At 43.1% G+C, this 17,695-nt stretch overlaps 1 long non-coding RNA gene across 1 annotated transcript in view; it reads right to left on the reverse strand.

The window, feature by feature from the left end:
* Window positions 1-17,329, reverse strand: part of LOC122461761 — a 67,791-nt gene extending 50,462 nt beyond the window's left edge. The window contains exon 1 of the long non-coding RNA XR_006283924.1: window positions 16,880-17,329. This is a non-coding gene — a long non-coding RNA (uncharacterized LOC122461761). The remainder of the gene's footprint in view (window positions 1-16,879) is intronic.
* Window positions 17,330-17,695: the final 366 nt, after the last annotated feature.

Genomic DNA, 17,695 nt, shown 5'->3' on the forward strand with positions numbered 1-17,695 from the left:
AAACATAGCTAGCCAGCCCAAACTCAGTAGTCAGCCAGACTCAACGTATGCAGGCGCACACACACAGCATAGCTGGTCTGACTTACGTTTAAGGCAGCCCAGGCACATGCCAGAGCTATCCTGGCTTAACAATGTCACACATTTATGCATTTAGGGGTTGATCCTGCAAGGTGCTGAGCAATCTGCAAAACTTTTAACTTTAAACACCTGCGCAGCTGCATTCCAGTCAATAGAATGACTTGTGCTTGTAGTTAAGCCGATGCTTAATGTAAGGGGACTGTTGCCCCCTTACTAACATTCAGTGGGGGTGTTTTAGTTGCTAGCTCCCAGTACTAAAAAGGGGAAGGGTCGATGGGGAATCAGGACCCTGAGACTGACAGCCCCCAGGAACAATGGGGAGAGCCCAATGCTCCAGGTCAGCCCAAATGACAGGGCAAGCAGGCTAATCAGGGAGTCAGGAGGCCAGGGAGGTCCCATCCTCCGTGTGAGCTGGATTTGCCTGGGTCAGACAGAGTGGGTCTGAGCTAAGGAGAAAGCAGGGGCCTGAGCTGAGCTGCAGCCCCAAAGCCAGAGGCACAGGCCAGAGAGAGCAGACTTGCCCTGGGAGTAGAGCTGCAGCAACCAGAGCCAGAGGGACCAGAAAAGCAGCCCAGGAAGCAGGTCAGTGCTGGGAGCAGAGGCACAGAAGCAGCCTGCAGAGCAGACCTGTAGCAACCAGAGGCAGAGGGGCCAAAGAAGCAGCCCAGGGAGCTGGAGGCAGAGCAGCAGCAGTGCAGAGACAGTGTGGTGGAGATGGGGCTGAGCAATACGGAGCTGGGTGCAGTGAGCAGCTGGGGAGAGCGAGAGGGACCCGGGCAGCGGGCCCAGCACAGGGAGACGCCTCAGCCAAGAGGCTCTGCAGGCCAGGCTTGGATCATAACCCCGACAGGGTGGGGGCAACACTGGGAAGAAGTGTTCTACCACTTCGAGCCTGAGAGCGTTTGGCCACCACCAGAGCAAGTGTCCAACCCACAGCATCCCTGTACCATAGCCAGGGCCTGAGAAGAAGGCCTGGGACTTACAAGGAACAGACTGTGAACTGCCCTGACATTCCAGAGACACTGTTTGTGATGTTCCCTGCCACAGAGCAAGTTGATGTGTTTCCTTTAACCTTTCCCATTTTTCCTTATTCTTTTTAAAATTAATTGTTGATTAAATAACTTGCATTTGCTTTAACTTGTATGTAATAGTCAGTGCGCCAGAGAAGTGCCCAGTGCAGAGAGAGTACCCAGGAGTGGGGACACCCTAGCCCCTGTCCTAGGTGACCACAGCAAGGTTGGGGGTCGAGCCCCCCAGAAATCCTGGGCACAGCCTTGTTGGGGTTACAAGGACTCTGCCAGACAGGAGAGCGGAAGGGGAGTCCTCAAGGGCAGGGAAGCCACTGGGTAAAGGAAGTGGGAGCGAGGACTCCGATCCTTTCGCTAGCCCACTTCACCGGGGTAGTGCAGAAGCCAGGAAAGTTCCCCACAAGAGAACTATTCCCCCGCTTACATTAAGTATCTTGCTGGGAAGGTGAGAGTGCTCAACACTTCGCAAGATCTAACTCAAAAAATAAAATATTTTTTGTACAGAGAGGTTTATTTCATATTATGTATCTTCTCTTCATGTACAATGAACTGAGACATTGGCAGATACAAATGATTAATCTGGTCTTCAGATGTGTTTCACTTGGATATGCATTATTTAAAAAAAAAAGACCAACATGTACTCACTTCCATTCTATTTCCTTGCAACATATTTGTTCCAAAGAAATAAGGAACTAGCCAATCTTCCAGAAGACCAAATGGCTAAATGCATGCCCTGAGGAGCAGTGTGTTTATTTGGGGGGAGAGGAGGTCTTGAATGGAATGAAAGTTAAGTGAAAATAGCGTATGTGTAGAAGAGGAAGAGGGACCATAATTTTTAAGGACAGTTTGAAAATGTAAGCCAATATTAAATGACCCTCTCTTTATTTCAAGGCCAGACTGAAAAAGTACCACCTACCGTCCATCTAGTGCCTGACATGCTGTAAAACAAAAGTTTTACTCTATTGCAGTGAGAGAATTATGTGCACTAAGAAACTAAGGAAATATATTCTAACTAAAAGCATATTTACTATATATTCTCAAAGCAATGTCCAATAATATATTTCCTTTTATATGTCTCTGTATATCATTGTGATATATTTATGGGAGTTTTTGAAATATGTTCCCAAAACTAGCTTTCAAGTTCCGATTTTAAAATGCATCATATTTGACTAATGTTTTGCAGGTATGTTTCAGCTAGAAACGCTCCCTTCTGTTCTCTCAACCAGCTCAACAGCAGCTCCTTTCCTGAATCTATTTCCCATTTCACCTCCATCCCTTTCTTCTTCCTCACTTCTGGCAACATATGCCCCCGATTAACCCACATCTACATTCACAGACACTTCCCACCTACCTCTATGTTCTGTCTTCCTCTGCCTCATAGCATAGCCTCATTATCTGCCTTGTCCCTTCCCTCCTCACTGCAGTTCACAACTTCTGTCTCCCACTCACTACGCTTCCTCAGTATCCGAGGCCCAGCTTTCCCCGGCTGACTCAGCCTCTCTTGCTGTCCCCATCCTGTCATAACCCTTGTCCAGAAAGCCACATTGCTGATCCTGGACTACTTCTTTTCCTCTTGTCATTTCCAATACCTTCCTTATTCCCCAGTAAACTCTTAAAGCTCCGGCTCCTGGAGTCAGATGATTCTGTGAGAATATAAGCTTTCATTCTGGGAAAAATAAAGGGAGGTTTCTAGCCCTCCTAATTTGTGGAAGGAAGCTTAAAAATGTGACGACTAAAGGCTAAGGCAAATAAGCAGAACCCAACACTGATTTTTAAAACCTCATGCTTTTAGAGGCTCTGATTAGGGATTGCTTGGTGCAGAGTGCATTGAAAGCTTGGGGATGGCAATTCTGAGTTCCATCAATCAACTATCATCCTCTTTATTTCCTTTAAAAAGAAAAGGACGACTTGTGGCACCTTAGAGACTAACAAATTTATTTGAGCATAAGCTTTCATGAGCTCCAGTTCACTTCATCGGATGCATGCAGTGGAAAATACAGTGGGGAGATTTATATGCATAGAGAACATAAACAATGGGTGTTACCATACACACTGTAAGGAGAGTGATCACTTAAGGTGAGCTATTACCAGCAGGAGAGCGGGGGGTGGGGAGGAAGAACCTTTTGTAGTGATAATCAAGGTGGGCCATTTCCAGCAGTTGACAAGAATGTCTGAGGAACAGTGGCCGGGGGGAGGGGGGGAATAAACATGGGGAAATAGTTTTACTTTGTGTAATGATACATCCACTCCCAGTCTTTATTCAAGCCTGAGTTAATTGTATCCAGTTTGCAAATTAAATTCCAATTCAGCAGTCTCTCATTGGAGTCTGTTTTTGAAGTTTTTTTGTTGAAGAATTGCCACTTTTAGGTCTGTAATCGAGTGACCAAAGAGATTGAAGTGTTCTCCAACTGGTTTTTGAATGTTATAATTCTTGACGTCTGATGTGTCTATTTATTCTTTTACGTAGAGACTGTCCAGTTTGACCAATGTACATGGCATAGGGGCATTGCTGGCACATATCACATTGGTAGATGTGCAGGTGAACGAGCCTCTGATAGTGTGGCTGATGTGATTAGGCCCTATGATGGTGTCCCCTGAATAGACATGTGGACACAGTTGGCAACGGGCTTTGTTGCAAGGATAGGTTCCTGGGTTAGTGGTTCTGTTGTGTGGTTGCTGGTGAGTATTTGCTTCAGGTTGGGGGGTTGTCTGTTAGTCTCTAAGGTGCCACAAGTCCGGCTGCTACTCTGAAACCTTTATTTCCTTTAACACTGATCATTCACTTGCCCTTAGAGTATTCATGGCATCAGATTTCTTGCAAAGTACCCAAGTGGCATACATCAAGTAATTGTTAAATTACCTTGTCTAGCATTCTGGAATCCCTGTGGTGTTCCCATTGGAATGTGCTGTAGGTCTGCACTGCCTCTGCACCTAAGGTAAGTAGCCTTGTAGAGCACTTCACCCTTTCAGCTTTCTCTTCAATACCCCTGGCTTGCAGGAAAATCTGGAAGCATTGCAACCAGCTCCTTCACTTTTCTGTCAGCTCCCCTCTTGGACTGAGGGATTTAGGGGGATTCATTTGATTTGTTTTTGCCAAATATTAAATTTTGTGCTACACAGTGATATAAAGGTGTGACTCACAGGATTGCAGGTATGAGACTGAGGTTTAATTATTGGTCCCAGTCACAAAGTTATGGGTCAGGTTTATAAAAGCTGAATATCAGACCTGGTCAAAGTTTTCCATATTATGATCTTGGACAGAAATTGCCAAAAAATAAATCATGAAAAAACAAAAAAAAAACCCAACAATTTTAGGTTTTTCAACCAACTATAAAGATGGTCAAATTTTCAGCCAACGATTGATGGCATTTTGAAGACAGGTACCATTTTTGAAAATTCCAGGGTTTTTTGGTTCTCTTTCATTGTGTTCAATTTCGTTTAAACCAGTTCTCCATACCCCTGCCACATGCCATGAGTCAGTATCAACTGATTCCAGTGGCTGTTGCTACAAGAACCATGACAATTTCTCTTTAGGTCGTACGTGACTGTGACCGTAAGTGCCCCTCAATGCCAATGGACCTACAGTTCTGTAGACTCCCATCAAGAGTGACATGCTTACTATAACAAATACATTACCGACATTGTATTTATCTCTAAAAAGGAAAGCTGGTGAGACACCAGTCAGTAATATCATTGTGGTATACATAGGGATGGTGTGTAAAGAGTGACATACGTGTGCCAGAACTATATTCCTAAAATATGTTTTAGGTTAATCACCACATTTGTCCTACACAAAGCATGTTCATTTACCTATCTGCCCAAAGCCAGAGACACTGAAAATTACATTTGCATCTGAGTCAACAGGAAAAGCAAATTGGGAGAAGGATGAAGACCACAGCATGGCATCCGCAAGCTGGGACACATAGGCGGGGAAGCAAACTTCTGGGGTATACTTCAAAAGAATACATGGCAAAGATTTACTGGCTTATAAGAAAGGGAGAGAACCATGAAGTTATCAGTCACTGAGGAAACAAAGAGATCAGTGCTCTTTGCATCTAGGTGGATCCTCAACCATGTGGGTTGGTGATGCTAAAAAGTAACTAAGTCAGAAAACTGCTTTAGACAAATTGTGGAGCCTGCTAAGGTTATATGCAGACTCTTAGGGAATGTCTACACAGCAAAGACAAACCCACAGCTGGCCCGTGCCAGCTGATTCAGGTTCACAGGGCTCAGGCTGAGGGGCTCTTTCATTGCTGTGCAGTCTTGCGGTCACAGCTCTGCAAGGTGGGAGTGTCCCAGAGCTCAGATTCCAGTCTGATCCCAAAAGTCTGCAAATTAAAGACTAGCACTAATCGCCATCATTAGTGTCCTGATCGTCACTCTAGAAATGTAGATTGGCACTATTGCTCAATATATATTCCCCCCCTTTCCAATATTTCATTAGTTCTGGAACCCATTTAGAAAACTCAGGGGTCAGTGCCTCTGCCAATAGGTTTTGACAGTACCTTGCTCTCCTTTCCTTGTTTCCAAATGAGATACACATTTCTCTCACTCTACAACATACTTGTCCCATATTGACAGTCATCTCTTGTTACATCTATCACTTCATCTTGTAAGAAGAGAGGCAATGAAGATGCAGCTTCCTTCTGCAGCTGATGTTTCAGTAAATGGCTTTCCTGCTACAACTCATTTGAAACTTTGCTGAACCTTAACAGAGTAACTAAAGCACTGAAGATTTTATTTACTTTTTTCTGAATACTGTGAAGAAAGCCAGTAATGAACAAGTCCTAACACTAATCAATGCAGAGTTGAATTAAATACTTGTTCATTTGAATATTCCCAGATAAACATATGAGAGAAAGAAACTGCTAATGGCTTTCTTCAATCATGTGTTTCACTTCTCCATCTCTTACTACATAGATATTTTTAAACATCAATCACAACAAGCACAAGATAAAGTTCAAAGAAAGATGTTCAGAACTACTGCTGGCCAAATTCTTCTCTCAGTTGTGTGCGCAACCCCACTGAGGTCTGTTCCAGCAGTCTCTCACTAAATAATAAAAGGGCACTGTAAATCCATGGTGTAACAGCACTGACTTCAAAGGATTTAGACACTTATTTCCCCCAAACCCAGAGGTAATGAGACAGGGATTTGCTTCACTGTAATACGAAGATGGCCCATCTGTGATCTGGATCTATGTTTTTCTGTGCAGTTTTGAAGGTTCAAACCCAATAAAGTATTAAAATCCATGTGTAAGATCAAGCCTCGTCAACTGCTTTTACCAATCTAATTTAGGTACCACTAACTTAGCATTCTGAGAACATTTGGTGAGAAAGATGCAATCTCATGGTGCAGTCACAAACATGCACATGATGATTCACAAAACACAGATCCCTGAAACTGTACTTCCAGCAATGCTCAGACTTTGGCACTCCATCCCTCTTGTATTCAGGCTGCTCTTGGGTAATTCAGTTATTAGCTGCACCCGCAGGCAAGCCTTTCAATCCCACCTCAGCTCTATTTTTAGCTCATAGCATGCTATTTATAGCTTACAACAGCATTTTTTAAACATTTTTTAAATTTTTATATTGTGAATCTGGGACATGAAGAATATACTCTATAGACAAACAGTCCACTCCACAATCAATCTGTTGAAGACAACAGAAGATGATATTTTGGACAACACAGCCTTTATTCTGGCTGTAAAATAAGATAAGGAATGTATTAAATCGCTGAGTGGTGTTGTAAAAAGGCAAGCAAGTGAGATTCAGTAACTGCCTCTTAGGTAGTAACTGAAATATCTGAGACAGATTCACTCCACTGGTGCAACAGCAGACTATCCTCCTGGAACAGAAGCTCAATGAAATGAGATCAGCAATCTCTCCTCTACCAGTGGCCCAAAGGCAACCTATGCACCCCAAAGGTAGGCAGGTACAATCCAAGACAGGACAGAACTGGACATTTGTAATTGTCTGACAAATGTTTTTTCATTGTAATATGCCAATTTGCTGAAACAAACTTCTTGGGGGAACAGGTCAACTTTTATTAAAGTCATTGGGAATATATCTCAGGTCCATGATGGAATTTCTGGTCAAAATCAGAGAGACAGACAGGCAACCTAGTGGTTAGGGCATTCATCTGGAATGTCAGGGTCAGTCTCTCACTCTCTTTCTCTAGCTCTCCAGCTGGAGCGGTTCCGCTTTGCATAATAATTAAGTATTCATTAGGGCAGGTAGAGTCTAACTCCATAGTCCTGTGGTTCTGGGATTCTCCTAGGATATGGAAGACCTAAGTTCCAGTCTCTCTTCCAATTAATTATTACTGATGCAAAGCAGAGGCTGAGAGAGCCCCAGCTCACAATAGCCTGGTGGTTAGAGGACTCATCTAGGATAGGCAGATCTGGGTTCAAGTCAGGAAGCTTGCTTCAAATCAGGAAGAGCAAGGAGTTGAAATTCAGTCTCCCATCTCTTATGTGTGTGCCCTACCCACCTAGCTATTCTCGAGGTGGGTATCTTTTTTTGGCCAAAATCAAAACTTTGAAAGGTCTTAGTTGTGTCCAGCTGCAGAACAAGAAAATGGTGAAATCTAATAAAAAAATTCACAAGTTGGCAAACCCCTTTCTTGCCCAACTCTACATGGAACCAAGCAGGCCTGAAGACCCACTGTCTCAGTGCTTCTCCCACTCATTTTCCACAGGCAGGACTTCTGTAAAGGACAAATTGGATTTCAAAGCTGCCCCACCCCAGTAGACATCCAGAAGGCCCCACTTCTGCAGAGTTACCCCACAGGCACACTTGTAGGCCGCATCTGGCAGCCTGTATGAATGTTACGCTTGCCTAAGTACAAATCATTGTTGCACCTTTTGTCACTTGTAATTTATGCACATTTTTGTGACTGAATCAATTGATGGAATGCCAGTATTTTCAGAAAACAACTGCTAATGACCCTCTCTCTTCACCCCACGGGCAGGTTTCCATTATATGACATACACCAGAGAACAACTAAATAGTTTCCTGACAGAACATAAGAGCATAAGAGTGGCCATACTGGGTCAGACCAAAGGTCTGTCCAGCCCAGTATCCTGTCTACCGACAGCGGCCAATACCAGGTGCCCCAGAGGGAGTGAACCTAACAGGTAATGATCAGTGATCTCTCTCCTGCTATCTATCTCCACCCTCTGACAAACAGAGGCTAGGGACACCATTCCTTACCCATCCTGGCGAATAGCCATTAATGGACTTAACCTCCATGAATTTATCCAGTTCTCTTTTAAACCCTGTTATAATCCTAGCCTTCACAACCTCCTCAGATAAGGAGTTCCACAGGTTGACTGTGCGCTGAGTGAAGAACTTCCTTTTATTTGTTTTAAACCTGCTGCCCATTAATTTAATTTGATGGCCCCTACTTCTTATATTATGGGAACAAGTAAATAACTTTTCCTTATTCACTGTCTCCACACCACTCATGTTTTTATATACCTCTATCATATCCCCCCTTAGTCTCCTCTTTTCCAAGCTGAAAAGTCCTAGCCTCTTTAATCTCTCCTCATATGGGACCCATTCCAAACCCCTAATCATTTTAGTTGCCCCTTTTCTGAACCTTTTCCAATGCCAGTATATCTTTTTTGAGATGAGGGGACCACATCTGTACACAGTATTCAAGATGTGGATGTACCATGGATTTATACAAGGGCAATAAGGTATTCAGTCTTATTTAAAAAAAGGATAGAGAATGATTCCTAACATCCCATTTGCTTTTTTGACTGCCGCTGCACACTGCGTGGACGTCTTCAGAGAACTATCCACAATGACTCCAAGATCTTTCTCCTCATTAGTTGTAGCTAAATTAGTCCCCATCATATTGTATGTATAATTGGGGTTATTTTTTCACAATGTGCATTATTTTACATTTATCCACATTACATTTCATTTGCCATTTTGCTGCCTAAACGCTTAGTTTTGTAAGATCTTTTTGAAGTTCTTCACAGTCTGCTTTGGTCTTACCTATCTTGAGCAGTTTAGTATCATCTGCAAACGTTGCCACCTCACTGTTTACCCCTTTCTCCAGATCATTTATGAATAAGTTGAATAGGACTGGTCCTAGGACTGACCCTTGGGGAACACCGCTAGTTACCCCTCTCCCTTCTGAAAATTGACCATTTATTTCTACCCTTTGTTCCCTGTCTTTTAACCAGTCCTCAGCCCATGAAAGGAACTTCCCTCTTATCCCATGACAACTTAATTTATGTAAGAGCCTTTGGTGAGGGACCTTTTCAAAGGCTTTCTGGAAATTTAAGTACACTATGTCTACTGGATCCCCCTAGTCCACATGTTTGTTGACCCCCTCAAAGAACTCTAATAGATTAGTAAGACATGATCTCCCTTTCCAGAAACCATGTTGATTTTGCGCAACAATTTATGTTCTTCTATGTGTCTGACAATTTTATTCTTTACTATTGTTTCAGCTAATTTGCCCAGTACTGACGTTAGACTTACCAATCTGTAATTGCCAGGATCACCTCTAGAGCCCTTCATAAATATTGGCGTTACATTAGCTATCTTCCAGTTATTGGATACAGTAGCTGATTTAAAGGACAGATTACAAACCATAGTTAATAGTTCTGCAATTTCACATCTGAGTTCTTTCAGAACTCTTGGGTGAATGCCATCTGGTCCCGGTGACTTGTTACTGTTAAGTTTCTCAATTAATTCCAAAACCTCCTCTAGTGACACTTCAATCTGTGATAATCCCTTAGATTTGTCACCTACAAAAGACGGCTCAGGTTTGGGAATCTCCCGAACATCCTCAGCCATGAAGATTGAAGCAAATAATTCAATTATTTTCTCTGCGATGACTTTATCATCTTTAAATGCTCCTTTTGTATCTCGATCACCCAGGGGCCCAACGGGTTGTTTAGCAGGCTTCCTGCTTCTGATGTACTTAAACATTTTGTTATTACCTTTTGAGTTTTTGGCTAGCTATTCTTCAAACTCTTTTGGGGCTTTTCTTATTACATGTTTACATTTAATGTGGCAGTGTTTATGCTCCTTTCTATTTACCTCACTAGGATTTGACTTCCACTTTTTAAAAGATGCCTTTTTATCTCACACTGCTTCTTTTACATGGTTGTTAAGCCACAGTGGATCTTTTTTAGTTCTTTTACTGTGTTTTTTAATTTGGGTTATACGTTTAAGTTGAGCCTCTATTATGGTGTCTTTGAAAAGTGTCCATGCAGCTTGCAGGGATTTCACTCTAGTCACTAAAAGAAAGGGAGTACTTGTGGCACCTTAGAGACTAACAAATTTATCTGAGCATAAGCTTTCGTGAGCTACAGCTCACTTCATCGGTGCATCAGTGCAGTGCATCCGATGAAGTGAGCTGTGGCTCACGAAAGCTTATGCTCAGATAAATTTGTTAGTCTCTAAGGTGCCACAAGTACTCCTTTTCTTTTTGCGAATACAGACTAACACGGCTGCTACTCTGAAACTCTAGTCACTGTACCTTTTAATTTGTTTAACTAACCTCCTCATTTTGCATCGTTCCCCTTTCTGAGACTAAATGCCACAGCGTGGGGCTGATGAGGTGTTTTTCCCACCACAGAAATTAAGAGTTTAGTCCTGCTCTCTCCTGAACCAAAAACACTTTTGTTAAATCATTGAGAGTCAAATTAGGCTGCTTGTTAGAAAAGCCTGATCATTCATTAGCCATTTAGACTCCTGCAAGGGACTAAATATTTCACCATTTGCCTGCCTGGATATTAACAGCTATTGCCTTTTGTTTATATGTAAATACCTAGAATTTGTATTAGAAACCTGTTACAAAGAACAATATATCAAACTATAATTTTGTTTTTGTACAATTTCATGGAACTCAAAGTATTCTTGTTAGGTATATTTTTAGAAAAAAACCCTCATCTGTCCCATCACCCCTGCCACAAACAGCAGCATCCCAGCCATCGTCCTTGTAGAAGAAAAAAAATGCACACCTTTGCCCATCATCGAGATGCAGTAGTTTTTCCTTGAAGCAGTTGTAGATGTGCTTGCCAGGAAAGGGAGGCTCAGAGGCAGTTGACTTTGCTAAAATGCATAGAACTGGATTGTTGAATTTGGCTATATGGTGGATTTGTGCCAGCTGCCTACAACAGCACAGATAGTTATTCAGATGCTGGGGTGGCATAATTATGGCAATTATCAAGGTAGTGAATAAGTAGTGGAGGGACTGTGGTTACCAGGGAGTTACCAGAACTAAGGCTACAGGCTAACCAAGACTGATCCCTGCTTCACAATAATAAATGCTAATACTTGGTCTTATGTAGCACAATCCTTTTTGCAAACATTAAGGAACTGGGCCTTAATACACAAATGAAGCAGTAAGTATTATCTTCACAGAGAAATTGAGGGCTAGGTTGTGCCCTGGGCAACATCAGTGGGGACAGATGGGAGCAGAGGGGTTGCAGCTAATGTCCTCAGGATGCATTCTCCTGACTCAGAAAACCTTGCAAGACCTGCTAGGCAACACATACTGCCATGCTTTCTGTGCCATCATTGAAGAGGATGCAGGGCATTCCCTCTGTCACGTTACAATGGTAGAGTCATAGAAAAACCCACTTTCTTCTACCACAGAACAAGCATCAGATGCTCTGTCTCCCACCACCACACTGGGGAAGTTTAAGCAGAAATTCTTCAGGGAGACAGTTTGTGAGATTGGAGGTAGGACAGGAGCAGAGGGAATCAGTGCACTTGATGTTGCCTAGGGTAACGTTTGAGCTGTAGCCAAAGATAAAAGGTATCAGATATATTTAGGATGTAGAGATGAAATTTACTATTAATTAATGTTGTAACCCAGGGCCTACAGGCCTCAGGCCTGTAAAATATTTATTTTAGCCAAATTAGGGCTTAGGAATGTGAGCTATATTATACAGGTAAATTACATTGATCACAAGCTTGCTGAGTTTGTATGTATGTTTGTGATATGCTGATGTTTTGAAAATAACTGCCGAGTTTAGATAATGGTGCCTACAGGAGACCAGTAGGCACTATTATCCATGACGACCAGCAATAGGTGGGGTGAAATGTTAGAGGCTTCTTTAAAATAGCCACTTGCAACTATGGTGATAAGGTGATAAAAATATGAATCAGTATAAGGAACTAAACAAGTTAGCCTATGGAAAATGGGGCATCCCAAAAGTGGTGGGGTATGGAAGTTCAAATAAAGAAAAGGCATGAAATGAGCTCCAGTGGACATCAGTGGAACACATTATAAAAGCTATATCTCAGCCTGCATACCTTGGGAGGAGGAAGACACCAGGATGACAACTGGTGGTGGTGGATGATGAGGAGGAGGAGGAAGATTAACTTTGGATTATTGCACAAGGCATAGTGTGAGTAATGCAAATAGTATGCATTCTGTATTAGTCGCGCTCTCCTTTACCGGACTGCAGTGTGTGCATTGTTTGGTTGGCAAATAAGACTAATTATTATAGAAAGAGAACAATGTAGTCTGTGGTACACTAGGAGGTCTCCCTTCTATTTGTAACCTCTCTATTGTAGTGGATCTTGGGGACTGAACTCTGATTAAAGTAGGTGTAAATGTTCAACTTGTGGTGGGCAATTAGTTAAAGTATGGATAAGGCTACAAAACTATACCTTAGCCTTTAAACTGTGCCTCAGTTTCCCTATGGAGATAACAATGCTTACCTACTTCACCAGTTTGCTGTAAAACTTGGATCATTAAAGTAGTCCACTCTCTACTTGTCTCTCAGACACTATTTTAAACAAACAGCTAACACATCATCTCACTCCACCCCTTCCGTGTCCATCCAGTTCTGTTGTACAGGTACTGAGAGGGGAATAAAACTATGGCCTGGCTCTCCACAGCCTGTTTCCTACTTCACCTTCCAGAGGATGCAAGGGGAGAACAGAGATTCTGCTCCGGACAGCCCCCATGCAGGGGCATAAGGCGAGCTGAGCAGGTAACTCCATGTCCAACATGTGGGGACATCACAATCTGTCCTTTAAGTGATTTCACCAACACAACACAGCCAGCCTGGGACAGAGCCAGTAAGAGATCCCTGACAGCTTGACTCTCCATTCCATGATATATATGGTGTCAGGGCCTTGCCATACCTCTACTATGTCATTCAATGTAGAAATTTTGGAACAAAGTAACTGACCAGTCTCAAAAATGAACAGAAAAATCATTCAGTTCATGTCAATATCCCAGCTAGCACATACTGCCTTGTGGAGTTGCTGGAAGGAGAGCTCAGTCAGTAAAGCCTGAAGCGCATTTATGGGGAGAAAAGAGGCAGTCAGGAACCTGTCATGATCATAGACAGGTGCCCACGTGGCATGGCTGGAGTCAGGAAGATGCAGATATAATGAAAATGCATCCCGTGGCACAAAATATACTCTTCGCACCCTCCTGGCCTCCACTGCCCATTGTTGCACAGATGTTTTCCGGGCACATACATGTGAGTTATGCTTCATGGCAGTGAGCCAGCCCTGCCAACCCCTGCCACAGTAATTAACTCACCGGTGGCATTCTCAGCTGATGCTCACATGCAAATTTTCTAAATGCTTTTTTCTTTATCCAATATTTCCCACTATAATTACACACAGGGAGAGAATAATAAAGCTGTGTGTGACGAATGTGTCTCCGTTCATCTAAAACTATTAAGACATAATAAAAGCCAAGATGGAGTAGTGCTGATGCTGAAGGTCTTTTTGCCCTTACAGTAACAATTGTTGAAGGCTTCTAGATTAGGAAAATATGTTTTCTGTATTCCTGGGCTTGGGAGCTTCAATGACTTCTACAGCTCATTTGCTGCAGAGGTCAAATCCAGTTCATGAAAACTCTCAAACTTAGCTTTAGCTCCTGCAGACTATGAAAGAATAATCCCCTCTTTGCCTATCTATAGAAGATGCAACACACCTGGGGTGCAGCATAACGAAGAGGGATATAACAAGGACAGAGTGAACGAGAGCCATTTCCAATGTGTCAATGACAAAGTCAATTTGAAAATATCCCCACATCATCATACAGGCAGATCTGCCCTCGTGTTTTGCGGACAGTCATTTCCAGGCTCTGAACCCCATAGGGAACATATTCCAAATCTATTGCATCAGTATCCTTTCCTCCTCCACGAGGATGCTATGGAAGGCCATGCATCTATGAAAAGGACACAGGAGTTTCCTGGAAGCTTGCAGCATTTTGGGAAACTTTTATTGACAAAGTATTAATCACAGTCTCCTCCCCCATGCATCCCTAGTACTTCTCAGTGGCCAACCATAAGGGTGGACCATGAAGGGGCTTAGGCATTGTGACAATCAGTGTTGCAACAACTAACTTTAAGGTGCCTAGAAAAGTGACATGAACAACAGTGATCCACAAAGCCTGCGTGAGGAGCCTATACAATAATGGAGACAGATAGGTGTCTTACATTGACAGCCAGAAAGCCAGCATGCTAGATGGGGAGCTTCCTAAGCTAAACAATGGAAGATGCTAACCCCCATCCCCTCTCAAAGATGGGCACCTAAGCCCAGGTTGCACAGAGGTGGCTAGCTTTGCTAGTGATCCACAGAGCTACTCAGCCACCTAAGCTGCATGTGAACCCCCCAAAAAAACAGCCAGAGGAGGAAGAGGAGCTCCCCCATAACCTTTAGTCTAGTAGATAGGATACTGAGGGAGACCCCCAGTTCAAATATCCCCTCCTCCAGGAGATAGGCACCTGGCTGCCTAGAAGGAGGCTTCAGTACACATGCCCAGAGGAAAACAAACTTATGCACTGGGGTGTGGATCTCAGTGGTGCCTAAAAAGGGAACTTGGGCAACTAAATATCTTTGTGGCTTTGACTATATGTGAAGGAGCAATTTACCGCAGAAGCTGCGAAAGCCCAAAAACGAAGGGCTAGCAAAACAGCTAATCCAAAAGAAGTATCCTCACTGTATTAAAACCTTCCCTTGAAACCTTTAAGGAGGGAAAGGCTCAGAAGGATATAAATGCAGAGCTGGTTTTCTCTTATCATATTATAAAGCCTAAAGCCAGCCCTGAACTCCAATCCATACAGGTGCAGGGACCAACCAGCACAGACTTCATTACAGGATAAAGGGATGAAGAGATCTAGGCACACTTACCTCAGGGAAGTATTTTTTTATTTATTTATTTTTTAGAAACTGTACTGGGTTTCCTCTAGATGAGCCTACAGCTGTTTTATTGATGGACTCCATGTATATAGATCATGTGAGGCACCACAGGAATGGAGCAGATTTATAGCCTCACACAGCACCACATAGTGGAAAAACATAGCACTGCAGCTTCACATTAAGGTGACTGGGGAAACTGCCAAAATGGCAATTAATGTACCTAATTTTAATCTTGTTGATTGCTATCTGTGTGTTTTCATGGATGACTGCTGTTCGTGGTCTCTAATTAAAAATAACCACCCATGCAGTTAAAATGATGAAAACCATGACAAAAAAGATGGATGAGTCTGATTGGATGAAGGTAAAGGGAGGAGCTGCCAATGAACCCACAACACTGGTATCTCACCAGTAGCTCAGGCAAGAGCCCAATGCCTCCAGGAGCTCAAGAGAGTATGTGTGCCAGCCTGACATCATCTCTGAGGGGGAAGATTTACCTGCATTTAGTTTCCTACTGTATTAGGCTTAGACTTGCATGTTTGTGTTTTATTTTGCTTGGTAATTTACTTTGTTCTGTCTGTTAGTACTTGGAACCACTTAAACCCTACTTTTTATATTTAATAAAGCACCCTTTACAGCATGCAGGCTGTCCTCCTCTCTCAGTTCTGCTGCCCAAACGGTGAGGTGTGAAGCCACGTCCTCAGGGATTCCCTCACATTTTGTGGTGGCTATGTATTACTCTCACATTAACCTTGCTGTGTCCTTTTGCTAGCTGAGTACAAGGACTGCCACTATGCAAGGGGGGAGATTCCTTGAGCTCTCTCTCACTACTGGACAATATATGTGCTTAGCAGGACACATGTTGGGTCAAATGATTCCCTTCACATCCCACTCTCACCTCCTATTTGAGCCAACAATGAAGTCAGCGTGTTGACTGTGACATTAAGATTTTGCTGCAAGAATTTACAGAAGGTGGATTTGAAGTGGAAACCTATTGTTTTAATATCATCACAAAAATCTCAGAGGGACACCAGGAAATACTGCACATGCACCATATTTTTGGTGGTTTTGTTCCTGGGTAAAGGGTCTTCCTTTCAAGCGGATTTTATTCCAGAAAGAAAAAACGTTGTCCCTGAACAACTTCATACCACATTTGTTTATTAAAATTACTTCTTCTGAGTGGGACAATGCTATTTCTAAACTTCTGAAAAATCAAAAGGATAACGTATGAATCCATTTCAGTTGTATTTGAAAGAGTATGATCTTCCAGGCATTATTAATGAAGGGCACCTTTAAATCTCTTTCTACATCTATTTGGTCTTACTTAGTCCTGTGTTAGTCAAAAGAGTATGGACTTCAACTGGAGTCTTGCCTGATTAAGGATAGAGATCTCAGTCCAATCCCCACGGAAGTTGGGATTTGGCGTAAGCACATTAGTAGCATTGCACCCTAACTGCAGGTTAAAAAAAATGAAGAGTTTGTAATGCATTCAGATGACAAGAAATTAAACCTGAGAGTGTCTAGGGGTGTTGAATGCATACATACAGGCATTTTTTTTAATCTGTACACATACTGGATTTAGTCATACAACTCCTATTAAAACTAATGGGAGTTTTCCTGGGTGCACCACTCACCTCTTGTCTGGCACCTCCTCCTGGTCACTCCGGGGATTAGCTCTCCAGGTGAACATGCCTTTCCATGGTCACATGCTGTCACAGATCTACAGCTCCTCTCTTGTCCCAGGAACCAGTGTCTTCTACATGACCCAGCTCTCCAGCTAGGTCAATCAGCATTTTCCCCCTTCCAGGATATAAGTCCTTCAAATTCTCCATGACTCCCACAATGACCCAGGCATTCTTCTAATTCACTGCCCAGTTGGTCTACATACCATGCCCTCAGTGGCAGACAGGCAAACCCAGGCCCACCCATTACTCTGAGTTCCAATCCGAGGACCCCGCACCCAGCAGTTCTGGGCTTTCTTCTCTCAGCCATCACTATTCCTTCCCTGGACTGCTTTCTACAACTCCTGGTTCCCTTCCTTGCTCTGGTGTACCAGCTCCAAACCCTCCTCCCAAGGAGCAACTGCCTTTTCCGCAGCAGCCATTGGCTGGTTGCCAGCTTCCTAGCTTTATAGGCTCCACCTGTTCCTGCACAGCTGAGCCTGCTTGCAATCAGTTCCTGCTCCCTGGCTCTCCCTCCAGGTGCAGCCTGTGGAGTTAATAGGCCTACCTGGCCATCTTAACCCCATCACAGGGAGTTGCATGAATAAATACTTACAAGTGTAGCTGGAAACATATCTTGGTAGTTCTCCCAACTTGAATCCCTCACCAGATCAAAAGTTGATGCAAGCACCAATATAAAGTTTCAACTGAAGAGAAGTGAAAAAGCAGTTTCAAGGAAGATCACGCTTTCTCTGTGGAAAGCAAATAAATTGTCTGACCAAAATTCCC

The sequence above is a fragment of the Chelonia mydas genome, chromosome 9 (assembly GCF_015237465.2).
Source record: "Chelonia mydas isolate rCheMyd1 chromosome 9, rCheMyd1.pri.v2, whole genome shotgun sequence".
NCBI lineage: Eukaryota > Metazoa > Chordata > Testudines > Cheloniidae > Chelonia > Chelonia mydas.